Source organism: Setaria italica, chromosome V (assembly GCF_000263155.2).
Source record: "Setaria italica strain Yugu1 chromosome V, Setaria_italica_v2.0, whole genome shotgun sequence".
Taxonomy (NCBI): Eukaryota; Viridiplantae; Streptophyta; class Magnoliopsida; order Poales; family Poaceae; genus Setaria; species Setaria italica.
The window spans coordinates 1,234,959-1,256,549 of NC_028454.1; positions in this window are offsets into that span (position 1 = coordinate 1,234,959).

Here is a 21,591-nt window from a genome sequence, read left to right on the forward strand (position 1 = left end):
TCGATTGCCTCATAGCCGATCCCTTTATTACTGCAAATCGGCCGATTCGCTGATAAGCTTTCTTGAGATCGGAACCTTAGCCGATCGCAACCCCTGGGAACTGACACGTTTCTTTCCTTGCCAATCAACAGGTCAGATTGGCTGGCACGCCGCGCGAACCGCACCAGGGCAATCACCCAAACAGGAGCTAAGCAGATTCTCCCGGGTCGTGTGTCCGACGCTGGGAATTCGATCAGGTGATTTCTAGCGCCAACACACTTTTGGCACGCCCGGTGGGACAAATACAACCGCCACCATGTTGAAAGCTGCTGAAGTCTCCAAAGATACCGTCATCGAAGTGACAGAGGCAGATCTCAGGGACGACCAGAAGGAAGAACTAGAGAGGCAGACGGCATACTACCGGAAGGCGTGTTTGCAGTCCTTCAGTCGTACCAGGAGCGGGGAGACCATCAAAAAGACTCCGTTTCCAACTCCCCACCAGATCACAATCACCGAGGACTCGGACAAGATGTCCGAGATGGTTCAGCAATCCGTTTATCAAGCTTTCATCAATCAATCCTCGGTGCTTGCTAATACGGTGTACAATGCCGTCATCAGCTCCTTGGCTAGCGGTGTATCTCAAGGGTACAAGGGGCCGGCATATGCTCCGCCGATTACGGCTCCAAACAAGAGTTATCCGACTTCGGCTTCTCAGCCAATCCAATTTCCAGTTGGAGGTTCTGGCGCTTCCTCATCATCGATCCCTATGGGGTTTAATGGCACGCAACACCTCCAGCCACGTCCCGTTCAGATGTCCTCTGCGCAGTTTCCTTCGGTTAATCCAGCGCCTTGGGGGGCACCATCAGCAACGGTCGTTCAGGATCAATCGGCCAACCATGGAAGTCCCCAATTCCCATCTTTCCAAGCGGCCGCTCAACCAACCATGCTGCCGTACCAGCCTGTCGCACCAGAGATGAGCAAAGCAGCAGAGCTCGTACTATATGATGAAATGAGCAGCTCATTCAAACAGCCGACCCTGAATACGCAGCCGGCTATGACACATCACATGCCACATACTTTCACTCAGCATCAAGTCATCCCGCCGCCGATATACCAGCACGTACCAGTCCCTCAGCTGACGGTTTACCAGCAATAGCCGGACTGGTCGGCACATATAGCAGAGGTGATTCAGGAACAATTCGGCTTGAAGCCGAAGGCGCAGACCTACACCTACAAGACACCGTACCCGTCTACTTACGACTTACTGTCGTTTCCCTATCGGTATAAAGTTTCTGACTTCACCAAATTTTCGGGGCTGGACGACACCTCAATCGTAGAACACGTGAACAGATTCATCATCCAATGCGGAGAGGCAGCGGCGCAAGATGCTCTATGGGTGCGACTTTTCTCGTCATCCTTGTCTGGGTCGGCCTTCTAGTGGTTTACAACCTTACCGCCCAACTCGATAATTACATGGGCCGATCTGGAAAGGCAGTTTCATAAATACTTCTACGCCGGGGTACATGAGATGAAGCTGTCCGATTTGACCAGCCTCAGGCAGAGAAGCGACGAGCCGATATCCTCATATGTGCAGAGGTTTCGGGAAATCAGGAACAAATGCTATTCTCTAGCTCTGACTGATGCACAGCTGGCTGATATAGCCTTTCAAGGTCTCCTGCCTCACATCAAAGAAAAGTACGCCTCACGGGAGTTTGAGAGCTTGAGCCAAATCGTCCACCGATTGTCTGGTCAAGAGGTACGTTCTTTCAATCCACGAAGAAACTTCTAGAAGAAGGTGGCATACTTAGAAGAGGTTGAGGCCGAAGAAGATGCAGAAATTGGTCTTGCAAAATGGGTTAAAGGAAAGAAGCCGATATCATGTCCATTCGGCAAGAAGGAGACAGAAACATTCGGATTTGACACATCAAAGGCCGATAAAATCTTCGACCTCCTCCTCCAGGAAGGACAGATCAAGCTCTCACCATACCATACTATTCCTTCTGCCGAATAGCTGAAGAAGATGAAATATTGCAAGTGGCACAACACTACTTCCCATGACACTAATGAGTGCAAAATCTTCCGGCAGCAGATACAAACGGCCATTGAGCAGGGCTGACTTAAATTTGAAGTGCCAACAAAACCAGCCAAGCCGATGAAGATCGATCAGCACCCCTTCCCCACCAACATGGTTGATACGGGAAAGAACTCGCTCCAAACCAAGGTGCTGACATCCGAATCGGCTAAAAAGAGTGGCGTCGTAGACCCCAGAAATCAAGCGGCGCCTGAAGACGTCAAGGGGAAGCGACGAATGGAGGACGATGACGGCGGATCAGGAGAACCACGCATTACTTCCCAATTCCTGCTCAACAAATATCAGCGGCAACATGAACGCTCAAGATCCTGGGAAGAAGCAATGCGGCGACATGAAGATCACTGGAGATGCCCGTTCTTCATCCACTGTTGGGAAAGCAACCTCAGGTTGCCTTCGGCCGATAATTGCCTAGAGTGCAACGGCCCGTATCGTAACAATCGGCCGTTCAGCAGGTCTTGCTCCAGAGATGGGAAACCAGAGCCGATCAGCAGGAACTGGCGCGACCAAGACGATCGGCGCCCTTCAGTACGTGATCGGCTGGGGGGCAGAAGTGACCGATATGACCGGTCGGAAGGTAGGCGTGATGATGGGTCGGGGGGCAGATTTGATCGACATGATCGGCCAGAAAACAGGGTCAGTGTCCACAGGCGACTTGAAGAGATGGCCGATGCTCGGATGTCGGACGAGAACCCTTTAGGACACAGACCGGAATGGGAACGTGCTAGACCACGAACCAAACCGGTGAACCCCAGGTGGTGCCCCGATGGATTGACCAAGTCTCAAAAACGAAGAATCCAACGTCTCCGCCAGTGGGAACAGCAAGAGGAAGAACAACAGTACACGACGGACAAGAGGAAAGGCAGGTCTCAGGTATGGCGCCCCAAAAGAAACGACAGAGGAGGTGACGAATCGGCAGGCGACGAATCGACAGCCGACATCGGCATGGTTTTCATACTGCCGATGGAGTTCATGACTCCTGCCGACCGACAGGACATATCAGCAATGGAAGAATAGATGGCGCAACTGGCTTTGGAGCCAATGACAGCCACATTCGAGAAGCCCGAAGACGACAAACGGCAACACCTGAAAGCGTTGTTTCTTAAAGGGCATGTCAACGGCCGACCCCTCACCAGATTATTGGTAGACGGAGGAGCTGCAGTCAACATCATGCCGTACGCCATGCTCCGGAAGCTTGGGAAGAGCGATGATGACCTGACCAAGACAGATATAATGCTCAAGGACTTCGAGGGCAACGTATCCCCCGCTCGCGGCGCCCTCTGCGTCGACCTCACCATCGGCAGTAAGACCCTTCCTACTACTTTCTTTATTATTAATGGCAAGGGGTCCTACAACATGCTACTCGGCCGGGACTGGATACATGCAAATTGCTGCATCCCATCTACAATGCATCAATGCCTCGTACAATGGGTCGGAGACAACATCGAGGTGGTCACCGCCGATTCTGCATATAGCATCGCAGCAGCCAACACGCAGCAGTGGAGCTGCTAAACCGTCAAGTGCATATCCGGGAGAGTATGGGATACTGACTTCTTGAAGGTGTCTGATTTTGGCCTACAGCCGATCCGAGCAGTCAGCTCCGAAGACTCAGATTAAATGGATCAGTTCGCCCGAGAAGATGGGAAGCTGGGACACGGGTTCACGTCGGCCGATTCATTAGAAATGATAGACTTAGGCGATGGCACCAAACCAAGGCCGACATATATTAGTGCAAATTTAGATCCGGAATACAAATGTAAACTGACAAGTTTGTTAAGAGAATTTAAGGATTGCTTTGCTTGGGAGTATCATGAAATGCCCGGATTAGACCGATCTATCGTTGAACATCGGCTACCCATAAAACCAGGGTATCAGCCGTATCAACAGCCTGCACGGCGGTGCAATCCTAAAATCCTACCAGATATAAAAGCCGAAATAACGCGGCTAATTGAAGCAAAATTTATTCGGCAATGCCGTTATGCCGAATGGATCTCCAACATTGTACCAGTGTACAAGAAGAACGGAAAGCTACGCGTATGCATCGATTTCAGGAACCTTAATCAGGCCACACCAATGGATGGATACCCCATGCCGACGGCTGATGTGCTGATAGATGCCGCCGCAGGACACAAGGTTATTAGTTTCATGGATGGAAACGCTGGGTACAATCAGATACTTATGGCCGACGAAGACATACCCAAAACGGCCTTCAGATGCCTAGGTCACCTTGGTTTATTCGAGTGGGTGGTAATGACTTTCGGCTTGAAAAATGCCGGCGCTACGTATCAGAGAGCCATGAACTACATATTTCACAAACTTATCGGCATACAAGTAGAAATCTACATCGACGACGTCGTGGTCAAGTCAAAAGGACACCAGGAGCATCTTGCCGATTTACGACAAGTATTGGAATGCACTAAGAAACATGGGCTGAAAATGAACCCGAACAAGTGCGCCTTCGGCGTATCCGCCGGACAATTCTTAGGATTCATGGTGCACGAGCGGGGAATAGAGATCAATCAGAAGACCATAGCGGCCATCAACAAAGTCGTGGCCCCACAGAATAAAACTGAGCTGCAATCTCTAATCGGCAAAGTGAACTTCATCAGAAGATTCATATCTAATCTGTCTGGGCGAATCCAAGCCTTCACACCATTATTAAAGTTAAAGCCCGACCAGGAGTTCATATGGGGAGAAGAGCAACGCAAGGCATTAGAAGATATCAAGCAGTATTTGGTCTCACCGCCGGTATTGGTCCCTCCTCAAACTGGTAAGCCGTTTAAACTATATTTATCAGCCGATGAACGAGCTATTGGGTCGGCTCTGGTCCAGGAGTTCGAAGGAAAGGAACGGGTAATTTATTATGTCAGTAGAAGACTTCTGGATGCCGAAACAAGGTATCCTCCAGTGAAACGGTTGTGCCTATGCCTTTACTTCTCATGTACCAAACTCAGGCACTATTTGCTATCGGCGGAATGCGTGGTCGTGTGCAAAGACGACGTGGTAAAATACATGCTGTCACTGCTGATTTTGAAAGGACGAATCGGCAAATGGATCTTAGCTTTGTCAGAGTTTGACCTTCGATACGAATCGGCAAAAGCCATTAAGGGTCAGGTCATGGCCGATTTCGTTGCCCAACACTGCGGACCAGAGACTACCTTCGTGGAACCGGTACCTTGGACCTTATACTTTGATGGATCGTCATGTGGGGCCGGATCAGGAATCGACATCGTCCTCATATCGCCTCGGGGGGCAAGCTATGATTTCTCTCTGCCGATAGAAGCATCCGCCACTAACAATCAAGCAGAGTACCGAGCTGTACTGAAAGGATTACAATTGCTAAGAGAAGTCAAGGCTAATTCTGTCGAAGTTTTTGGAGATTCCATGCTTATTGTGGATCAATTGATAGGGAAGTCCGAATGTAAGGACGATGTGTTGAGGATTTATTATGAAGATTGCCTGCAGCTTCTGAAAGAATTCAAATCGGCGGTTATTGAACACATCCCAAGGAATCGCAACGAGGATGCCAACAAGCTCGCCCAACAAGCATCTGGGTATCGGCCGATTCAAGGTGCTATGGCTCTAGAGCTCGCAGCCGATGACTGGCGAAAAGAGATCGTCGATTACCTGAAAGATCCATCTAAGAAAGTGGATCGGCGGGTGCGTTTCCATGCTACCAAATACGTATTACTGGAAGACGACTTGTTCTACCGAACAATTGATGGCGTCCTACTCAAGTGTCTGGGAACGGAGGAGGCTAAGACTCTGATGGGAGAAATCCATGAAAGAGTGTGTGGAGCCCACCAGTCGGCACATAAGATGAAATGGATGATCAGGAATAATGGGTATTACTGGCCGACGATCCTCGAAGATTGCTTCAAATATTATAAGGGATGCCAGGACTGTCAGAAATTTGGGAATGTCCAACGTGCGCCCGCATCAGCCATGAATCCCATTATCAAACCATGGCCGTTCAGAGGATGGGGAATAGACCTCATTGGCCGAATTTATCCTCCGTCAAGCAAAGGACACAAGTTCATTCTGGTGGCCACTGATTATTTCACCAAATGGGTGGAGGCAATTCCGTTAAGGGCCGTAACATCGGCTACCATGGTTGACTTCGTAAGAGACCATATCGTCTACCGCTTCGGCATCCCCCAGACTATCACAACCGATCAAGGGACGATGTTTACGTCAGGAGAATTCGAGGAGTTCACGGCCGATATGGGAATCAAATTGTTAAACTCCTTTCCGTATTATGCCCAAGCTAACGGCCAGGCTGAGTCCTCCAACAAAGGGATAATAAAGTTAATCAAGAGAAAGATAGAGGAGCAGTCGAAAAAGTGGCATCTATGTCTGACTGAAGCCCTATGGGCATACAGGATGGTGTCCCATGGGGCCACCAAATTGTCCCCTTATCAGTTGGTGTATGGACACGATGCAGTACTACCATGGGAGTTGAGGGCGGGGTCGAGACGCACTTTGTTCAAGGACCAGTTGATGGCCGACGACTACTCCTCACTCATGAAAAGGGAACTTGATGACTTGGCTGGTCAACGACTGAGAGCTTTGATAAGCATCAAAGAAAACAAGAAGAAAGTGGCCAGGTGGTATGACAAGAAGGTCAAAGTCAAACAATTCTCTCTGGGAGACCTGGTTTGGAAGTTAGTGTTGCCGATTGGGTCGAAAGATCCTAAATTCGGTAAGTGGTCCCCTACATGGGAAGGGCCGTATAAAATCGGCAGATGTGCTCCAGGAAACGCTTATATTTTGGAAACAATCGAAGGGGAAGAGTTTACTAGGGCTCTGAACGGAAGGTACTTGAAAAGGTACTACCCTAGTATATGGGTCGGAGCATAAGGATCGACCATGACAAACAGCACACAGCCGATACAAAAGGATTCGTCTAGAGAAAACACGTAATCGTCCAAATCGGCCGATGTATTTCATTCGGTACGGACGGTGGGTTACACGGCCGACAAGGTACAAGTCGCCCTTAGAACAAAAAATAATTAATCACGCTTTTTCTTACGCTCTCTCTCAGCCCGACCTAGTTCTATCAGAAGACGGATGTACTCTTCTTCTATCTCTTTCACCGCAGCTTCCGCTTCGACTTGACGGGGGAGAGGGTGGCTCCGGTCCATTGCCGGACGTGATGTTCCTGCTGCTGCATCTTCAAGGATGATTTGTTGAGGAAGCAGATTACTTCTGGCGGCTTGAGGTCGTCGGCGGGCATCGCTGTCCAGAAAATCCCAGATCCGTCAGATGTCAGCAGGGACGTGCTCTTGGAGTTCGTCACGATGAGCCCTGATTAAGTCCTTGTCTTCTTGCGACAACGGTTCGTCGGAGTGCATGAGTTCAATGGCACGTTCGAGTTCAGGGCTAAGGCGCCGTGGCTGTGGAAAGTAACAATCAAAAAGGTGATTCCCTTCAGAAGATCTAAACAAAGAAAAAGGATGAAGGCAAAACTTTCACCTGATTAACAGAGGAAGAGGAAGAGGATGAAGAAGACATGACTGAAGATCACGCAGGTTGGGAAGATGAAGCCGAGCTAGACTGGTACTCTTGGAATGGGGGCCTAGGCCGGCATTTACAAGAAAGGGAGGCGTGGATGTTTGGTAAGACGCGTCCCATCGGAAGTGAAAAAGGTAATAAATAAAAGGGGGCGCCGCGAAGGGCGGTCAAAGGGAGTATTAAATGTTTGTACAAGAACTGCCAGTACTTTTACAAGCCACCCAGAAGGGCATCGATAGCCGCGATCGCTCGGCGCCGGATCTGATCGGCAGAGTCCAGGACGCGTTGGTCATCTTCTGCCGATCCGGGGACTTCTGACGTATTGCGGTGGAGTTTGAGGGCTTCGTGAGCTAGGTGCTGCCCCTCCCGTTTCAGATCGGCGATGATAGAGGGGAGTTCCTGAAGCCTCTTCACTTCGACGTCTATTGCTTTGGTCACCTGCTCCATCTCCTTGGCAAGTTCCGCCCTTCGGCGTTTGAGGCGATCTATCGTGCCGACGATCCCTGGGCGAGAGTCCTCCAGAAAGTGAATCCGTTGATGCACCTCTTGAGCTTGACGCTTGTATGTGTCTTCTTCTTCAAGAGTCTTGGTCAACTTGGCGCGATCGGCCATGTGGCGCACGGCCCTAAAGACCGGAATCCTCATTGACTCGATATATGCGGCCGGCGCCAAGGCCTCTTCTACTTCTTCTGGTACTCGCCCGCTGACGTCACCAAAAAGCTGCCGAATCAGCGAGGCGTCTTCTACCAATCGGCCGATGTCCTCTTGAAGAAGGGATCGGATGCTTACGAGTTTGGCACGAACGTCATCAGGAACAGAGCTCAAGGTGACCTGGCGAGAGGCGACTTCCTCGTCATCGGAGAGTGTGACCGCAAACGAGAAAAGGCTATTGTTGGGAGTGTCCTATTCCTGGAAAATAACAAGACAAGAAGAAGAATAAGTCAGCCGATGATGATAGCAAATCGGCCAAGTAAGGGGGAGAAGTCTCTTACCTCCTTAAAATGAATTTCTTCAAGCTGCGTTCGGGAGGCTGTTATCCTCGATTCAGGGGCTGGTTCCATTGGTTCGTCATGAGTAGAAGATTCCACCATGATTGGTGCTTTGCTCGGGCCGGCTTCCTGAAAGATGACCGATTGGGTTGCTGCCGATTGTTGTGAATCCACAGGAGTGATTTGCGCAGTCTAAAATAAGATGAGTCAGTATGAGGATGGCAATCGGCAGAATGAGGCAACAAGTTTACCTGCATAGCCTCCACCAGTAATGATGCGGCGGCCGCCCCAGCTTGCGTAATGACTTGAGTATCCACTTCTCCAGCAGCTGGAAGGGGCAAGCGGTCAAAGTTTCTACCGATGTGATCATAGGAGGGTCGGTCGATTCTATACGAGTTCGAACTCGGCGACTGGTCTTCTTGGTGACCTTCTTCCGCGCCTGCTTCGATCGGCCGGCAATCACATCCACGGAAGGGGCATCATAGCCGATAAGGGGAAAGATGGTGTATGGGTGATGATCCTCTATCGGCCGGCCACTCCGACTGTGTGTTGGGGGAACACGGTTTTCAGACTGGAATAACAACAAGATGTTAGTGCACATATTTAAATGCATTAACAAAGGAATGAAGATCGGTTAGGGGAAAAATACCTCGGCGTTCGGATCAATGTTGGCTGGATCCAAGAGATTGCAGTATGTCGATGCGAAGGCGCAGAATAGGTACTGTTTCCATTCGGCCCACCATAGCTTGAATTGTTGAACAGCAAAGGGGGCTACTATCCAGTCATCCAAGTTTATGGTACTGGAGTCTGGTATCCGATCTCGCAGCCGACTGTAGTCAAGACCCTTGGTGAGCTCATCTCTGAATTTTGCTCGGCCGACGAAGTATGCCTGAATCGGCAGTTGACCCATGCCGAATTACCGTGCTGCAACGGAGGGATTGTAGAATTCATATGTAGGGGCATCTTTTCCTGAGAAGAAGTTGGCCGGTAAGATCCCCGGTTTAATTAACTCGTCTGTAAGATCTTCGTCGAGTCGGCCGGTGGTTGAGTCGAAACAAGAAGGGAGTTCAAAGATCGGGTCATCTCTCCGATAAGGGAACTAGACGGTTGCATCTTCATTGAAGCCGTTATAAAAACACCGGAAGTATTCGGCCACCTTGGTTGCAGAGTACGAGCAACCAGAGAAGGCCAATGCCGCTTCGCCGAAAGACATACACCGGCGTTGGACAGTAAAGTTCTCTTCCAATCCGACGCTGGGGAAAGTCATATTTTCCACTCGCTGCTGAGAGATCTCGCTCATATACAAGTTCAGCCACAAGTTAATGAACCACCAGTGCACACCTGGGTTTCCAATCGGCTCCCCTTGGGATAGCTTGATGCCGATTTGGTGAAGCATGTGGTAGACTGCTCCCAGTAAGTGCTTTCCAAGAGGAACAGAAGTCCCTATTGACAGTGCTTCGGCCAGAGCCTGGGTATTGGTAGATGGACCAGCTGCTCTCCCACAAAAGAAGTGCTTCTCTAGCCACATCATCAGGAAGGTTGTATACTCTCTGTTCTCGATAGATCCGGCCCTTTTGTTGCATCTGATGAAGCCTTTCCACCCGCCGATTCCCCTTGTGTCCAGCCGATGTGATGTTGCGGCTATAAGGCGGAAAGGGGTGTCCGGGGAAGAGATGTCCAGGCCGGTCAGCAAGACTACATCGGCCAAAGTGGGGGTCATGGGTCCGTGTCCAAACAAGAATGCGTTGAGAGCATCGGACCAAAAGTAAGAAGCTGCCATCACTAACGGCTCATTCTGTTCCATTTGGGACAAGGATAGGTCGATGCATTGGCCAATTTTGAGCTCGTCCCATTGGAGTTTCTTGGAGGCGGCTATCCGCTGGTACCATTCCCTCCAACCAGGAGTTTCATTCGGCCAAGACCTAAAGGTACCCGACCAGTGATCTAGGTCCATGTTTGATTGTTTGAAGGGGATCCTATGGGTTTCCAAGTTGATCAGGTCGGTTGGATCTGGGTTCCCCATGGGCCCGAGGTAGATAAGGCCGAGGCTTTCTGTAAGGCGAATGGTGATGCGATGCCTAACTGCCTAAAAAGGAAAAGGGGGTGCGAGGGTAAGAAATAGATCTAAGGTAAATGCACTACTGATAATGGAAGGTTTCGGTAATAACCTCTGGGATGAAGCTCCTCGTAATCGGTGGAGTCGCCGGTGCAGATGCGGATGATGAAGCTGCCAATGGGATCTCGGATGAGGCTTTGACTTTCGCCGATGAAGCTCCTTCTTCCGTCAATGGAGCCGCCGCTACCGCTACTGGAATCTCCGCGTTGGTGAGGTGCCTGAAAGTGCCGCCATTGAAAAAGTAGGAGGAAATGCGAAAGGAAGGAGGTGCTGGAGAATTGGGGGACTAAGGAAAGTGTTGGAGGAGGAAGAAAAGCCTGTGCGCTGGAGAAGAAGGACGTGATCTCGTAAGGAGTACGGGATGTGCTGATATTTAAAGAAGATCTGAGAAGGGGTAAAAGCGAAATTTTTACCGCGCCGGCGTTTCGAGTTTTTCGGGAGTAGTGGTTGTCGTGGGCGCCCGTTTCGAAAAGATTGCAATCATCAGGTTGGAGACCGCGAAACGGAAGGATGTTTTCGTGGCGTCTGTTTCGGATGGGAAGTTGAAAAGAATTTCAAAGTAAAGACTATGTTTTACTCCGAAACTGGGGGGCATGTGTTGACGCCAGATTTTGACACGTGTAAAATCGGCGAAGAGGTTAGAAGATGTGACGAGATACAAGGGCGATGATTGGAAATCGGCCAATTGCTGCTACAGTCAAGGATCGGCCAATAGATGCTACAGTCGAGGATCGGCCGATTGATCCTTGGAGTTCCGCCTCGCCCGACCCCTGAGGCTTGGGATCGGACGCGCCCGACCCTCCAAGGGAGGATCTCCGCCTCGCCCGACCCCTGAGGCTTGGGATCGGACGCGCCCGATCCTCCAAGGGAGGATCTCCGCCTCGCCCGACCCCTGAGGCTTGGGATCGGACACGCCCGACCCTCCAAGGGAGGATCTCCGCCTCACCCGACCCCTGAGGCTTGGGATCGGACGCGCCCAACCCCTCCAAAGGAGGATCTCCGCCTCGTCCGACCTTAGTGCCCAGGGTCGGGATGAGTCTGGGCCCTTGACGTGTGGGTCCTGATCGGTTACCCCTTGCTAAAGAGGTGATCGGCCGATTAGGAGGTTGGAATGGTTGGGCCGGTGTGGGCTTAAAAAGGATTATGAAGATGAAGAGGGGGTCAGCCCATGAAGCGCGTGAAAATAGTATGAATCGTACTTGTAAATATTCGTTTTCTATTTAGATTTGGGGATAAAGTTCTAGTCGGATAAGAGGTTTTTTTTAGAGATAGAGTTCTAGTCGGATAAGAAGTCGTTTGTACAGGGCTATAAATAGCTACCCTTGTAAATCTGTAAACACAATCAACTCAATACAACAAACTACTTTTTCCTCGTACTTACTTTCAAGCAGGCGACTTCGCCAATACTTTTTCTCCCTTTTCACGAGTTCCTACGGGTTGGTGGGGCTGCATCAACTTGACCTCCGGCTGATCTTGTAAGTTCCGTTTATCGAGTAATTTCTAAGCTTTAAGTTCGGGCGCATCGCTGTCGTTTCGTTTAGATTTATTCACCAGTTATCGATATTCACTAGAATTCTAGGTTTTACCTATTGTTCTAGTTTTATCACCAGTTATCCAGCTTGGAATTAGAACTTTCGGCTTTCTTATATTTTGTTACTCAATTTACCGCTTTCCACATAGCCGATTCAGATCTATTCCTAGTGTTGCTGCTGTAGCGTTGTTTAGATTACTCTAGTAGTTTTCTTTACAAACGTTGCTTGGTAATCGATTGCCTCATAGCCGATCCCTTTATTACTGCAAATCAGCCGATTCGCTGATAAGCTTTCTTGAGATCGGAACCTTAGCCGATCGCAACCCCTGGGAACTGACACGTTTCTTTCCTTGCCAATCAACAGGTCAGATTGGCTGGCACGCCGCGCGAACCGCACTAGGGCAATCACCCAAACAGGAGCTAAGCAGATTCTCCCGGGTCGTGTGTCCGACGCTGGGAATTCGATCAAGGTGAGACAAATACAACCGCCACCATGTCGAAAGCTGCTGAAATCTCCAAAGATAACGTCATCGAAGTGACAGAGGCAGATCTCAGGGACGACCGGAAGGAAGAACTAGAGAGGCAGACGGCATACTACCGGAAGGCGTGTTTGCAGTCCTTCAGTCGTACCAGGAGCGGGGAGACCATCAAAAAGACTCCGTTTCCAACTCCCCGCCAGATCACAATCACCGAGGACTCGGACAAGATAGATGTCCGATATGGTTCAGCAATCGGTTTATCAAGCTTTCATCAATCAATCCTCGGTGCTTGCTAATACGGTGTACAATGCCGTCATCAGCTCCTTGGCTAGCGGTGTATCTCAAGGGTACAAGGGGCCGGCATATGCTCCGCCGATTACGGCTCCAAACAAGAGTTATCCGACTTCGGCTTCTCAGCCGATCCAATTTCCAGTTGGAGGTTCTGGCGCTTCCTCATCATCGATCCCTATGGGGTTTAATGGCACGCAACACCTCCAGCCACGTCCCGTTCAGATGTCCTCTGCGCAGTTTCCTTCGGTTAATCCAGCGCCTTGGGGGGCACCATCAGCAACGGCCGTTCAGGATCAATCGGCTAACCATGGAAGTCCCCAATTCCAGGCATCTTTCCAAGCGGCCGCTCAACCAACCATGCTGTTGTACCAGCCTGTCGCACCAGAGATGAGCAAAGCAGCAGAGCTCGTACTATATGATGAAATGAGCAGCTCATTCAAACAGCCGACCCTGAATACGCAGCCGGCTATGACACATCACATGCCACATACTTTCACTCAGCATCAAGTCATCCCGCCGCCGATATACCAGCACGTACCAGTCCCTCAGCTGACGGTTTACCAGCAATAGCCGGACTGGTCGGCACATATAGCGTTGTTTAGATTACTCTAGTAGTTTTCTTTACAAACGTTGCCTAGTAATCGGTTGCCTCATAGCCGATCCCTTTATTACTGCAAATCGGCTGATTCGCTGATAAGCTTTCTTGAGATCGGAACCTTAGCCGATCGCAACCCCTGGGAACTGACACGTTTCTTTCCTTGCCAATCAACAGGTCAGATTGGCTAGCACGCCGCGCGAACCGTACCAGGGCAATCACCCGAACAGGAGCTAAGCAGATTCTCCCGGGTCGTGTGTCCGACACTGGGAATTCGATCAGGTGATTTCTAGCGCCAACAGTGGCGAAGGGAACTCCGGTAAGAGGCTTCGGTACCTTTTTATAGATGCACGGAAGTGTTCGGAGGAAGGAAACAAGCTCGAGCGGGTGAGAGGATAAGATTGAGGGAGAAAGAAGTGCTCTGTCGCAGCGGCAATTGGTTGGCATCTCCATTGGCGAGCTCAGACGCAATCTTGCCCTGGTTGGGCAGCAAGGATTTAGGGCTGGGAGCACAGCGGGTTTGCTGGGCACGCGGATCTGCTAGTTCTGCGTGCGTGTGTGGTCACGACCATTAATGGCAGCTACACCATTGGCAGATAGGAGGGAGGGAAGGGCACTGCAGGCGAGGGCGCTGCAGGCGAGGTGACAGGGCGAGCGGTGTGACGCAAGCATATGCGGGACTAGTGGCTGTGCCGAGGCACGCTACTGGCGAGGCGGGGGAAGGAGCTGTCACTGCCTGCGCGGCGGTTGGCGGAGGCGGCAGCGTCGCGGGGCGCGCGCGTGGGTAGCGCGACTGGGGTGTGATGGGAGGGTCGGAAGGTGTTGGGGCACGCGGCCGGGGATCCAGGTGGGGCGGATGCACGCGGGAGGTGAGGTGGCATCGGCGCGGCAACGGTCGGTCTTCGGTCGCAGAGTGGCCGGGGTGACGGCAGAGCTGCGGACAGTGTGCCTGGTGCAGCCGGGGAGGCCTTGGGCGAGACGAGACGGGACAGAGCGGAGGACCGCAGGTCATCATCGCCCGCGACTGGGAAGCAAGGCGCATCGACCCATCTTGTCACGGCCGGCGACTGGGCGAGGCCGCGCTCACCAGCGAGGTCACACCACGTGGCGGCGGCGCTCTGGACCGCGACGCACGCACGCTCTAGCGCTGTCTTGCCGACGGATCCGCGAGATCCTTTGCCGGGCCCATCTTCAAGCCTCTTGATCTCCCGATTTTCAAACTGCACCACGTTGACTCCCTTTACAAGAGTTGCAGTACACAGACCAAGGTCCAACTTTTGTAATTTGACCGAGTTCAAAAACACGGTGGATTTGGAGATTCAAAGCTCCAAAGTTTGGAGGAACGACAATTTCCGGGACTTAGAGGAAAACAGCTGCTTGGCTGGTTCTCAGGGTTCGGGGCTGACTTGAGCTGCAGATTCGAGAAGCTTCGGAGGTGAAGTGGACCAAGGTCCAATTAGCAAAGTTGTTGTAGGAACTTAGTTCTCCAACTTTTACAAAAGGATTTCTTGATGTTCTATTCAACTTTCCAAAAATAAACCCGCCCTAAGGCACTAGGCCAGGCTGATTTCCAGACTTAGCCGGAATTGCTAAAGGAGGCTGAGTTGACCAAACTAAGGGACTTTGACCTAGATTTTGGACAAAACCAACACAGATTGGTATACCGGGTTTTTGATGGGCTTCTTGTGAGGGGAAAAAGGGTACTTCCACTTCCCTGAAAGTTGCCCAAGTTCTTTTTTAAGCACAAAGGACTTGTTTAAGATTAAAACATAGCTTAATTAATCTAGGTTGTTACAATAAGGCGGCGTCATTTCTCGGGTATGGCAAGCGTCGACGAGCGTGAGCGGGAATAGAATCTGAGGATGTGGATTCTTCATTTCTGCTTTCGTCCGTGCGGTTGACATGCGGATCCTACCTCCTATAAAAAATACCGGGGCCCAAAAATTGTGGCCTCCGCAATAACTTCCCTAGCTTCGCACGCAAGCACGCCTGTTCATTTCAATCACGTCCCGTCGGCCACCAAAATTGAGCGGCTTCCCGTCCAGCTTCACCTAAACTCGCACAACTCGCCGAATCTAGTGGCGACAAAGGCTGGGGGCAAGCGCCGCGACCACAACTCCAGGTGGCAAGGGGGCGACGAGTTTGGGCACTTCATATTCACCCCGCCGAGCTGGGGGCCGTTGTCCACTCACCGCTGCTCATCCATCCTGACGCCCTCACCAACCCACCGCCTCTCATCCACCTCAGACCGTCATCAGCACGCCAGCGCTCATCCAGCTCAGAGCCGTCAGCAACCCACTTCATGCTAGACGTTGCGAGCCTGAACCGCCGCATCAACACCGACGGCACGCCGTCCTCCATGGTTCCAGATGTGCCGCTGGGCTTTGAAGGAGTCGTCGTCCCTAGGAGGGACACACATCTTGGAGCGGCGCTCCCAAACGTGTTTGTCAATGTGGTGAGTGCCTCCCTCTGCTACACAAGATTGGGGCTTTCTGCTGTGAGGTTGAAATGCGAAATGAGAAATGACTAATGATGATGTTATGTGCACATGATAGTTCTGTTGCGTTTAGTGGCTTTTTGCTGCAAGGTTCGCAATTTACATAAACTTGGGGCTTCTTGCTACTACCTTAACCAATCGGGCATTTTGGTTCTATTGTGTTTTTATTTACATTTATCCATATTAAGAATTGCATATCGATATATCATACTTCTTTGTTGTCCTGAAACTTTGCCTAACAATTATATTCTATACTAGAAAGAATGCACCTCTGTTTTCTCTAGTCTACGAGAACCTTATGTTTTTATCATGACTCCAACTTTGTTTGCTCTCACGAACCGTTGGTGTACTAAAAACACCACAAATTTGTGAAAACATACGATTGATTTCAAGTTCATCCTATTGTTAGACCAGGCTGCCATGGCAACCACTCCATAAACCAGACAGCTCTCCGAATGATTTAACTTCCATTCATCAGAATTTCAGATTCATAATTTTTAGTTGAAATGGAGTAACCTAGGCACATGTTTACATGATTGTAGAGCATGGTGTGGAATGGCAAATCATTGATAATGATATTCTATATATTGTGACCCTATTTTGATTGTAATGAAGGATGAAGGAACAAACTATAAGATCTTGTTCCCACAGATGACATGTACATTGATACTCAACGATGAGAGTGATGAAGAAACCAATGGACCTATTATGTCTACTTCTGAGGTGATGTTCACACCCTTACTGTAATGATAACAGTGTTCCTTCCATTTTAAGCTTTAAACGTGACAGATTGGATCCATGTTGCGAGCTATTTTTGGTTGATCTAGTAGGCACTAAACGCACTTGTGTGTTGTGTCATGTGGGGATTTCCTGAAAATTCAGTTTTGAATTTACTGAGATAAATGTACCAGCACCTTGGTTACCAGCACATTTATGTACTACAATTGGCACAAATGCACGTTATCTTATCCAGATGCTATCTTACCCCCCTTGTAAAATTTTAACTTCGAGCAAAGGCGGAGGACCTTTGCGTGGCTATCAAGCGGAAGCTGAAGAAGGGTGAATACAGCTGGGTGGAATCTTCCTCACCTTGATTTGGCTGTCGCTAAGAAAAAGAAATGGTGTGGGTTATTGTAGTATGAATTGTCTGTATGTATGCAATCACTTTGGGCTCTTTTCGGACTTATATGAATTGGGCCCTTTTCGGACTTATATGAATTGGACCATGTTCCGACTGCTACAAATTGGGCCCTGCTCGGACTGCTATGGATCTGCTACGAATTTGGTTATTTGATCAACAATTGAGCAGCTCTGGAAAGAGTTGTGTCTGCTAATCCGGAAACAGGAGGACAACCTGCAACTATGAAATTCCAAGATTAAAGAAATGTAAACAGTGCAGATTATACCTGGATTACGTGTTCGTTTTGTCAAACCAGCTTCGGCTTCCATCGCTACAGATTGCTACAGACTGCCCTAATGAGAATTCATGAGCATTTACAGCAGCTGCCACTTTCTGCGCTCTTCTACGTGCATAACCCTCCCTCCGCTTTGCATTCTTCTCAGCTCTCACCTCAGCTGGCAACTTTGCATAGATCTCACGTCTTTTTGCCATTTAACTTCCACCTCAGATATACCATCACTGCCTGCATCATAAACGAAACAAACATGCTCAACCACATGAAACACAATGAGAAACGTAAAACCAGCTTCAAATTAATACCATCAAATTAATACCATTATTGTTGGAATCATCAAATCGCCTCTTGTGCGGTGCATGATGACATGTGGTGTTCGTAACATCCTGGAACGGAATTCGACCACTCATCGCAAAAAGCCGTGCAGCCAATGTAGACAAACCTGGTGATGATGACACGGTTAGAGAAATATGCGATGATGACACGGATTAGACAAACCTCGTGGCCTGGAAATGTAGACCTGATGACCTGGTGTGCCGCCAACAAGCCGTGCAGCCAATGTAGACCTGACGACCTAGTGCCTTCTTGGACGCCAAGTTATATAGGTACAACGATGACAAAAAAAAAGGAAACACACGATGAGGAAACAATTCAAAAAACAATTCGCGATTGAGAGGATCAGGAAGGAAACAATTGATCAAAAAACCCCAGGCTTGCTAGCGGGGAATTCAAAAATTCATGATTGACGGTATCCGGAAGGAAACGATTGATACGCGGTTGCTAGCGGGTAGAAAAACCAAAAAAAAAAAGCCCGCGGTGTAAAAAAAATGGGCGCGGGCGGGATTTAGAACGCGGGACGGAACCAAAATGTTCTCCCTCCCCCTCGTCTCGTCGTTTTGTCGTACTTTCCACAACTGAACAGTGGGGGCATCCGTTAGGGGGAGACCTGGACAGTGGGACCTCCTTGAGGGGTACGTGGGTACTAATCTGGGTGGGAACTGACATCAATTTGCTCTATTCTTTATAGTATAGATTAGGACCAATACATAACGATTAGCAAGTTTGGGGATCTGATTGTGCGTTTTACAAGTTTGGGGACCGGGATGATACAAAACTACAAGTTTGAGGATCGGTGGTGTACTTTACTTTCTTTTAATTTCTTGACAAATGACATTGCCCATGCATCCAACATCTCAGCTCCCGTTGTTCTCCTCCAGACGAACTTCCCATTTTACCCCTGCCCACTTTATCCCCTTGTGCTGATTGGACCGCACCACACACATCTCCAGCAGCTCGACCGAACTTGACCGTGCCAGATGGCCAACGCCCAGACGCGCCGCACTCGGCACCACTTTCTTCGACCTCAATTGGAGGAAGCTCGCCGGCAAAGGTCCAGGCCACCCTGCGCCACTGCCCGTAAGAGTGCGACGCGGCAATGCCGTCCTGGTGGCTGCATCGCGGCGGTGAGGCAGGACTCGAGAACAGCAAGTGAGGAGGGTGTGCCCGTGCCCGCAGCTGCGGGGATGCATGGCCGTAGGCCGTGCAAAATGTGCGAGCAGAAAGGTGCGGGCACCAGGGGCTCGAGCAGGATGGAAATCGCTGTGCTTGCTGCTGAAAGTCTGAAACCAAATTACGATCAAGAAAAGGAAACGGGGCAGGGGCAGGGGCAAAATGGTAACTAGGGTCGGCTTGGATCCTTTGCCTTGCCTAGCCTCACCTTGCCAGGTAAGGATATATGTTTGGTACTAACTTTAAAATCTAGCTATGCCTGGCAAGCTAGCTTGCTTGAGCAAGGATTTCCTTGCCGAGCTAGACGAGCCAATTTCGCTCTCCCGCACCGGCAAGGCGAGCGCCTGGGCACAAAAAAAGCTTCCTTCAGTGTAACACCCAAAAATTCAAACTTTGCAATTCAACAAAATTTGCTAAAATAAGGTTGCATTTAAATTCTTTAGGTATTTAAACAATCTTTTCAAAATTAAAGTAATGCATCATAAGAGTTATTTGTTGCATTCATGCTGGTGCATAACTTTTGCTTGTTAAGTTTGAATTTGAGTTTGTTTTCAAAATTTGATTTTGTGGTTCAAAGTTTCTTCCTTTCTCCATCTTCTTCTTTTGGGCCGTTTCTTTTTCTTTTTGGCCCAGCAGCTCCTTTCTTCCCCGCGCCGGCCCAGCTATTTACCTCCCCGCGCCGGCCCAGCTTCTTCCGGCCCAGCTAGCGCAGCTCCCGCCTCCAGTCGCCGACAGGCGGGCCTTGCCTATCATCCTCGAGCTTCAGCCGCTCCGCAACCTCCTTCGCTTCTTCCGCGCAGTCGCTTCCTCCCCGCAACGGACTCGAGTCCGAGCCAGACACCTCCTCCGCGCCTGCCTCGCCCTGGGCCCACACACCGAGGCCGAATAAAGGTGCCGCCACGCCCGGTCCTTTCTCATCCAACCCTAGCCCGAGCTCCGTGCGCCGCCATCTCAACTTCTCTGCGCCGCCGCCGCCCGTCGATCTCCTCCGCCACGGTAGCTCAACGCACCCGACTCCGCGCGAAGCACCGCGTGGAGGTGGGGACCCCGGCCGTCCAACTCCCGTGCGACTTCGCGTTTGCCTCCACCCGGACGAGCTCACCGGATAGCGCCGCCGCCGAGCCGTTACGCGCTGCCCAGCGTCGTCGTCATCTCGTTCACCCCCGTACTACCCTAGTTGTGCTTCACGCGAGCCTCTCTGTCTTTTCGTCTAGTTTCCGCCTCGTTTGGTCACCGGACACGCGATTCCGCGTTGCTCCGGCGAGCCGCCGCCGCCCGCCGCCGCTCACCGCCGGTCGCCGCCGCCACGTCAGCTCACAGCCGTCCGATCTGGAGCGAACGGCTCAGATCCATCGCGCCCAGTCAACCGCCGCTTCCCTTTTGCGAAAAAGCCCTCGCATTTTCTGCATTTTGCGCCGTGGTTCGCAGCAGTTTAAAACCTTTTCCAAGAGGTCCTATTTTCTTCCCTTTTAAACCTCGAACTTTTGTAAAATCAACCCGCAGTACGTAGAGCACTTTTGTGCGTAAAACCTTCGGTTTATGTCCTAATTGTGTTTAGATCCTCGGTTTCTTGCTGTTAAGCCCCTGAAAATTTAGTTTTCTCGCAGGTAGGCTCCTGTAGCTTGTTTTATGCATACCTTTTGCATCCTAGCTCCGTTTTTAGCGTTCTTTATGTCCACAAGTTCGTTTCCACGCATAGAAGAGTTTTGTAAGCTTGTTTTCTTCTATTTATTTTGATTGGTGTATTGTTTTCTCATTTCATGCTTTTGTTGCTTGTATATGCGTGCTCTAGATGTTTGCTTTGGATGATTGTGTGGTGCTAGAAGGAGCATAGTTTGAGGAATCTGAAGGAGAAGAAGACTGAAGACTCTAGGCAGCAGCAGGGCTTTGAGAAAGGCAAGTGTCCTTGGTCATTCCTGTTTATACCTAAATGACATGCAATAGATTGACAATATTTATTTATCGCTTGCATTAACATGATGGGTTCCTATTAAGGATCATGCCTAGTTTCTTTTGATCATACCTTGCAGTCGGGTTGTTTAATTAAATTTGACAGTAGATAATGCTTAGTTTGCTCAACTGGGTTCGTAAATAAACAACATGGATAAATTTATTTATTTACTCTATGTTCCTCTGTGTTGATTTAATTACAAGACCATATTTGTTAATCGAAATATGGAGCAACCACCTAGAAAAACATTGCAACCACAAGAATTAAACAGCTCTAGTCTTGGCTAACTAATTAGAGGACTCTAGTGTTGGACTGGTGATAAAGGGGGGCATGACTTGCGGAACCTCATGCACTAGAACACACTAGGAAAGTCCGTGTAAAGGTCTAGTAGAGTCCCTATGCAATCACACATCAGAAGTGTGGTATTGTGCCTACTTTTGCATAACATGGTTGGGTTTAAAGTTCTCTTGAACTTTTATGCGACTTGTGCGTAAAGATGTACAACCTCTGTAGAGTGTTTAAAAACTGTTATAACAGCCATGCTCACGGTCAAGAGCGGCTTGGACCCTCACATGATTAATTCACTTAAAGACGAAACAACTTGTGTTAATGGTTATGTTCATACATTTGGTATAT